Raw genomic sequence first — 8,135 nt, 5'->3', positions numbered from 1 at the left:
TGTGTTTTTTCCACATACATTCTACTTTATGTATGATTTTACAGCTCCTGGTATAAGTTACTCTCAAACAATCCCAATATGTGTTCCGCAACATCTCCTGAAAACAGTGATACCCTGATACAGTGTCAGGTTATCTGGGAGGTAAAAGGCCACTTTTGTGAGGCGTGCATTTTTGGGGGAATTTCAACATCTGTCCTGTTTATGGGACACCTTTGAAGCCGACCAATCTGATTCACCCCATCAAATTATAAATTTTTCAAAACTAGGCACCCCATGGGCATTTAAAATGGTAATATTTTAACTCTTTCCATGTGAGAATTTGTTTGAAGATATAGCGCTAATTTTAGGACTTGCACATAAAAAACAGTAATATATATATATATATATAATATATATATATATATATATATATATAGACTTCTTTTAAAAAAACATTGTTGGAACTGGTGGTTCCCCTGATGCTGACATCAGTGGGGTATTATTTGTACATGTTATCAAATTATTAAAAAAACTAATTAGCAATTGTCCAGTGCCCTGTACAAAGAAACAGTTACGTGCTTTTCTGGGAATGGCAGGATACTGTAGACAGTGGATACCTTTTACAGAAGCTGATCTAAATTTGTAGATTGGCTCATCCTTCATTGACCCAAAAGGACAAAGAAGGACTGGCTACGCAGTTGTTGACTGTTTTCAGGTGATTGAGTCAGGACCTTTACCTGCTAATTTTTCAGCACAGGTGGCCAAGTTGGTGGCTCTCACTAGAATGCATAATAGCTACAGGAAAGAAAGTGAACATATATACCGATTCTAGATATGCCTTTGGAGTTGTACATGATTTTGGTGCCATCTGGAGATTGCGAGGTTACCTTACTTCATCAGGTTCCCCTATTCTTAACCATACACATGTAAAAGCATTGTTAGATGCTCTCATGATGCCTAGTGCAATAGCTGTAATTAAAATTGCAGCTCATACCAAGGGCACTGATGCAGAATTGAAAGGCAATGAGTTAGCTGATAAATCAACTAAAGAAGCGGCAGGCTTGCCCTTCACAGAACTTTTTCAAGGAGCTGCGAATGCAGACTCCACCTCACTAACAATTCCCATTGATTTAAAGACATTTTATTCCCAAATTGATGAGAAAACGCAACAATATTGGGAACAAAAGGGAGGAGTGGAAGAAAATGTTTTTTGGTTTTTGGCATGGCCCTCAAATTTTTCAACATTTAGGCATGGCCTGAGTCATGTGTCTAGTGAAGCAATGGTTAAAGCTATACAAGCTGATTGGTGGGCCCCAGGTATACGGCCCCTTGTTAAAGAATATTGTAAACAATGTGTTATTTCTCAACAGCACAATGTGGGTAAGCGAGTACAAATACAAGGGCATGGGAGGATTCCGTGTCCCATGGGACCCTTTAGAAGTTTGCAGATTTACTTTATTGAAATGCCAAGATCTTTGCATTACAAATATGTCCTTGTTATAGTGTGTACATATTCCCGCTGGATAGAAGCTTACCCATGCCAACGTGCAGAGGCAAGAACAGTAGCAAAGAATCTACTACAGGAATTTATTCCTAGATATGGTATACCTCTGCACATCTTTTCAGATCAAGGAACGGACTTTACTGCTGATATAGTACAGGAGCTTGCTAGAGTTTTAGGTATTGTGTACCATCTGCATTGTCCATATCACCCTCAGAGTGCAGGAAAAGTAGAAAGAGCTAACTCAGTTCATGCAGCCATAAAGGTTACACCTCACAAGCTCATAATGGGACATCCTATGCTAGCAGCTAATTCTCTAGAAGTATTAGTGCATGATTATGCTGATAGATGACACAATTAGCATGTATTGTAAGACTCTCAAATCACAGGTGCAAGCAGTGCGCACGGACACAGAGGACGACAAACCAATTCACCAAATCCAACTAGGAGAATACGTATTGTTTGTCAAAAGTTTTCAAAGAAAGAAAGTTCTTCAACCTTCAACCATATCAAGTCTGCTTGTAACCAACAGAGCTGTAAAGGTAGCTGAGATTGCTTCTTGGATTCATTGCAGCCATATAATGCTTTTCCCAATTCCAAGGAAATCAACAAGTTAGTCCTCAATAATCCTAGCTGACTAACCTACGTGGGAAAGCCGAGAAAGGTCAAGAGGCCACTCGTGAAACCATGCAGCAAAATATTGGAAAAGCCGAAAGAAAGATCTAAATGTTTTTTTGCATGTCTTGTTAGATTTTTATGGGATTGTGCATGTTGGTAGAATTCCCTTTATCGGTCTAATACAGAAGTGGTCAACTCTATTGTCAGACACATAAGGGAGATATTAGGAGATATCTTAATATTGGGAGAGAGATGGTTTGCATATTGACATAGGCAGAATGTTTTGTGGAGCTTCGGGTGTGGATCAGTCATGTTGGGTGTGTGGGTTTGTTCCACATGCTGCGGGTGCTCCCTGTGTTGGGTGTCCCTGTGCCAGGTCGGGGGTTTCACGGGAACTAGGTAATGGGTTTAGTTTTATAAAGCAATGAGGAATGGGATCCATAGTGTACTGGCATTAGCCACGTAATGCCTTTGTTGGAAGGTGAAGAATTCCCCCGATTTTAAAGACCAAAAGGAATTAATGGACGCATGGTTCACTATGCAACAAGCTCCATCTCGTCCAAAAACAAATTATTGATTACTTAACAGGATCTGTTAAGAATAAAAAGGGAGGACTGTGAATATTGAATATGTGCCTTCAGCTTCTCAGCAGACATTATTATGTTAACCCTGAGTGTCCTTTTCTGTGTGACTCTATGTGCAATGAAAGGTTAAGAGTGGACAGGTGGTTGTCTATTTCTTGCTCCAAGTAAGTTAAAAGAAACTGACCAAGTCTATTCAAGGACCACAATGAAGGGGGTCAGAAGTGATTGATCATCTCAGCTGCAAACATGGTCTTTGACATAAATTGACCATAATAGGATGAATGGTTTTCTGTATCTTTCTGTATGTATTTTTCAGGACACTTGCTACGTAGACAGATCTTAGCACGTAGCTGTCTTGTTTGTAAAAGGTATATAAGACGTGTTTTTTTCATGGAGAGAGAGTAGTCTGGCTGATGACACTCCCTCGTGTGCACGAGCAATAAAATCTGCTTATTCAACTCTTTTGGGAAGAATCTGTGTCTCAAAGTTATTGAGCATTCACACTAAACACAAGCCACCCGCCATTAAGCCAGAAGGAAAACTAAAAACAACGAGTTAACCCTTACAAGAGGGCACCTTTAACCCCAATAAAAGCCACCACAAAATAATTTATTTAAAATGAATATTCCTTTTGGGTGAAACGATAGGAGCCTAAAAAGAAGCTCCTCCATGCTTCTACCTTTGGCTCTCCCACTGTGCTGCTGCTCACCAGACTCTTGTATAAGGTCAGTGCAGACAGCTTGCAGTTTCCCCTCAGGCAATGTGCTTGCAGCCAAAACACCTTTATAGTGTATATTCCCACCTATTCCCAATAGCTAATGCGATTGCACCTAGACGCTTCCATCTATATATATATATATATATATATATATATATATATATATAAAAAATTTAAACTCTTGACCCTAACCTCAACTTACCTGCCCGACCTTTATTTGAACCCCTACAATGCAGCCCAGCCCTTTATATGTAGCCAGGGCTATTCAAAACATGCCAATGAAAGTACATTAGCGCCACCTAGTGGCAAATTGACAATATGAAGGGAATCCAAGCATTTCTTAGTAATATCTGCAATCATACAGGTGCTTGGCCATCATGTGCTTGGGGAGTACCACATTTACCCAGCGATTCTTACAGTATATACATTCAAAAGGGATAACAACACTAGAATCGACAAACACATTAGTTACGGAAGGTCCTGCTCGCAAACTTACAATCTAGAATGATGAAGTAGAGGAGACGTGAACATAAATATGCCTTGATTCATCTGTTCTCTGCAGTACTTTTATTTAACAGTACTTTCAAATTGGTTGCAAAGCATGTATTAGACTGTATACCCGTGGAATGCTTTATCTATAACAGTAGCTGGAGAAATAGACTCTTCTTTCAACAAAGGTCCATTGTGTCCTGACGCAAGGCGTCCAGATCATTTTGGGGAACAAATTTACTTATTTTCACGTTATGTTTCATTGTACACAGTTCCAGCGATTCCCTTCTAGATATTATAATAAACTAACGAAATAATAAAGAATACGCCCCTCAGAATTAAAACGCACGTCTGCTTGCGGACTTAACCAACACCGCTCTAGACGTACCCAGACTTCTTGTGATCAGCCCACGCGCCATAACGGCACAGCTAAGACCCTGTACCTACTACGGCCCGCCCCCCGGCTATAATACCTAATTGGCTAACCAAACCAGCTCAGCTAACTAAACAGCCAATCAGAGCACGAAGAGGAAAAAAAGCAGCCATCCAACCAGCGTGTAGATTCCCCGGTAGCATGTCGTCCAATCAGCAGCCCCTATTTGCACGCTTCCTGTATCCGTGACTGCAGAAAGTTAAATATTTGCAGAAGTTTCCTTGGTTAATTACATAGCTAATTAACGACCTGACGGTAGAGACTGTGGGATGCTGAGGTAGCCCTAGGTGATTATCGCATCGGTGATAGTGTCTTACCGGTTTGCAATACAGACAGGAGAGACTGGTCTGGGTCACAGAGATTTCGGTCTTACTACAGCTGGAATTGGACCCCTCAAAAAGCTGGCAGTGGAATTATGAGGACGGTCTAGTCGTCTGCTCGCAGTTAGGCACTACCTAGTTGCACTGGATCAGTTCTGTTCCTTTGCCTGTAAACATCATCTAAATGAATGTCTTGATGTAGTGACAGCATATGTTATAATTCGTATGTAGCTCTCAGATGTGGCACTTGTTAGGTTGGTTGCACATGAGAAAAGATGACTTTTTCAGATATATAACTTGAGCTTTGGGGATACTTGTAACATGTCTGCTCTGAGTGCAGTTCAGATAAAGGAGGCCAATGCCCACCTGGCAGCTCTACACCACAGGGTGGCAGAACTGGAGGGCACTGTGAGGGAACAAGCAGAGAGTCTAATCCGCAAAGACGAGCAGTACCGGGCCGCCATGAGGGAGATCGCTGATGACAAGGACAGGTCAGTTGTGTCTTTGCATAAGGTATATAGGTAATGATCCTAACAACGTTCTATAGATTGACTGCATTAATACAGTGTGTGCTGGTTGTTCAGTGGAATACATCCCATTGGATCTGGTAGAAATAACATGCTCTCATGGTGTACATCCACCAAGAGGTAACAGGGAAATGCCCCAATGCTGCCCTCCAGTCTGTATATTTGGGGAGCAAATCATACTGAAGTACTTTATGATCACTTTAATACCCATCGTTTATATGAACCCCACCCACAGCGCTCACAAAGCCAGCGCTGGAGCTGACTGATGGTAAGCATACTGTGTCCTACAAGATGTGTTCAGCCGAGCGCATCTCCTGCATAGAAAATAGCTGGGTGGTAGAAGTGGCTGTGCATTTACAAAAGGGACACAATGGAAATGTAAAGGGGCCTCTCACCTGCATTAAAGTGTATATGATGGCTGGATTGTCCCTGTAATGTTTTTATTAATGTGACTGCAGACGCTTGCTGCGTAGGTGTCATTTAGTGGTCAGAGCAAAAGCGGGGCACGCGTTTATTCTTTGGCGCTGACTAAGAAACAGTTTTGGAGACATAAATACTCCAATTGTGATCTCAAAATTTTTTTAAAACAGTATTGAATGAAGACAGGTTTGTACAGTGTGCAAACATATATGGAATTGCCTGGATTTCAGTTTAATAACTGGTTAACACCCCTATGGCAGCAATAAGCTGAACCAAACATTCCCTGCACAACTCAGAAGGAATGTTGGGTCGTTGTACTTTACAAAATGGTTTCAATTTGGCAATGTTCTTGGGACAGCTGGTGTGAATCGGTCACGCTTGAGGTTATGCCGCAGAATCTCAGTATTGAGGTCAGGACCCTGACTGGACCACTCCAAAAAGTGTATTTTTTCTGTTGGAGTCATTATATTGTTGAATTACTTCTGTTCGTAGTGTTGTTGTCCTGTTGCAGCAACCAACTTCTGTTGAGCTTCAATTGGCATATTGGCTGATAGAGAACCTTACATTCTTCTGCAAAATGTCCTGGTAAACTTGGGAATTTTTCCATATACTATGGCCAACTATTGTGGCCCTAAGGGAGCAAAGCAGCCCCAAATCCCCTCCACCATACTTCACAGATGTGACGATGTTGGCGACTGTGTCGTTTCTTCCCAATACATGGCAGGACGTGTTCCTTCCTAACAACTTGTTTGTTTTTATGTATCCACACAATAATATGCCAATAGGGCATGTGCTCTTTTGCAGCAATGGTTTTTTGGACAGCAGGAGCTTACTGAGCCTACTAAGTTTACCTATGATCAACCGAGACATCAGCCCGTTCCGTAGATTTCTGTAAGACTTTAGCAAACACTCCATGATTCTTCTTAACCTCGTTGAGCATCATTTGCTCATACGGTCGTCTTTACTGGACACCCACTCCTAGGCAGAGAGTGTTGCTCTGTCTCCATTTATAGAATGTGTCTTACTGTGGACTAATGAACATTAAGGCTTTTAGACTCCACAACTCTCTCTTTAGTGAATAAACTCAAATGTCATGGATGTGGTTGCGTGCAAGTTACATCACATGTAACATCCCTGATAGCTGGGGAAAGAACACTGGCACCCGTATGTTGTGTTAAACAACAGTTTTTTGTTTTTTTTAATCTTCAATTTAATAACGGATTAGCTATTTTATATGATACTTCATTGCATACAACAGACCCTCTATTTCTGATTAACTGCTTTATTTTAACTTGTATGTTACTTTCAATTGTTTGAATTATGCTATTAATTGTCATAGAGGACCAGGCTAACATATGCAGTATTGTGTTTTGGAATAGACTGACCTTTTGTTCCTTTTGCATTCTAGTGAAATTTCTGAACTCCGTCAGAGACTGGTACAGTCTGAAGAGGCAATGCAGAGACTGGTGGCCACTATCAAGGAAAAGGACAGAGAGCTGGAACGGCTGAGACACCACGGTCATCTTTTGGCCCAAATGTGTCGTAGTCGTCCTCTCTTGGATTCCTTGGTTTCCCTCATGGTAGAAGCAGAGGGTGTACCATGCCTGCCAGCAGTGGATGATCGAAACGGTCTTTCGAACGTTCCAGACTACCTACAAAGCGAAGATGACCTTGATGACTCTGATGTAGACAGAACACTATTTGGGACAACAGTCTAATGTTTTGGCACTTATTTTTTCTTCTTCTGGAGAAGAGGGACCGACAGTGCCCACCTTTAGCACTCAAAGGGGTGATCCTAGAATGGCAAATGGGATACAAAAAACGGTGCACCTCTAGTGTGTATGTTTGGTTTTTTTTTGTTTTTTTTATCTGGCTATTTTAAAGCTTTGATAAAAAAATTTTCACGCAATCATGGTCATCGAGTGTTTCGGATCACTCTTTTTGTAAGTGCTAAAGGTTGCCACTGATTCTCTTTAGTCTCCTTTTGCTACATTGAGACAGCAGGATATTTTCGACCCACATCACAGCTGAACATTGGAGTTGGGTCTATATTTATGGTACTTAGCTTTGTGGATTTTTTTTTTTTGCTTTTCCTCTGACATTTTTCAGGGTTCCTGTAATTCTATCCATTTTACTGTAGGGGTCTGTTCTTCAATGGTCAATGACCATTTTTGAAATGCTGGAAATAAGTGTCTTGAATTGAATTTCCAGTTGTACCACCTAAAATAATGAGGAAGTGTGTAATCCCTGAACAGTGTGATAAATACTTCCCTTTTACCGGATTTCTACCTGATATCAATAATCTGCGTAACCTACAGTTTTGTGGACATTGTGGCATACTACTTTTAATAGGTATGGGAAAGGGTTTGACAATTAACTCTACGCAGGATGTTGTGGGATGGAAAACTGTGATTGTTTTCATTTGCTTTTGAAAATGACAACATTCTTTAGTTTATTTTTAGCCATATGGGATGTGGAACATGACTGTATGTGATAAGAAAATTTTTATATTTAAAGATATATTCTTAATCAAGTATGTTAAAATA

General features: G+C 40.7%; 1 pseudogene; it reads left to right on the top strand.

The window, feature by feature from the left end:
* Nucleotides 1–4,963: 4,963 nt before the first annotated feature.
* LOC149274918 (vimentin-type intermediate filament-associated coiled-coil protein pseudogene) lies at nt 4,964–7,307 on the top strand (annotated as a pseudogene).
* The last annotated feature ends 828 nt before the right edge of the window (nt 7,308–8,135 follow it).

This window comes from Sceloporus occidentalis, unplaced genomic scaffold (assembly GCF_023333645.1).
Source record: "Sceloporus occidentalis isolate IW3139 unplaced genomic scaffold, rSceOcc1.0.p SCAF_311, whole genome shotgun sequence".
Classification (NCBI taxonomy): domain Eukaryota; kingdom Metazoa; phylum Chordata; class Lepidosauria; order Squamata; family Phrynosomatidae; genus Sceloporus; species Sceloporus occidentalis.
This window is presented reverse-complemented; position numbering and strand designations above follow the sequence as displayed.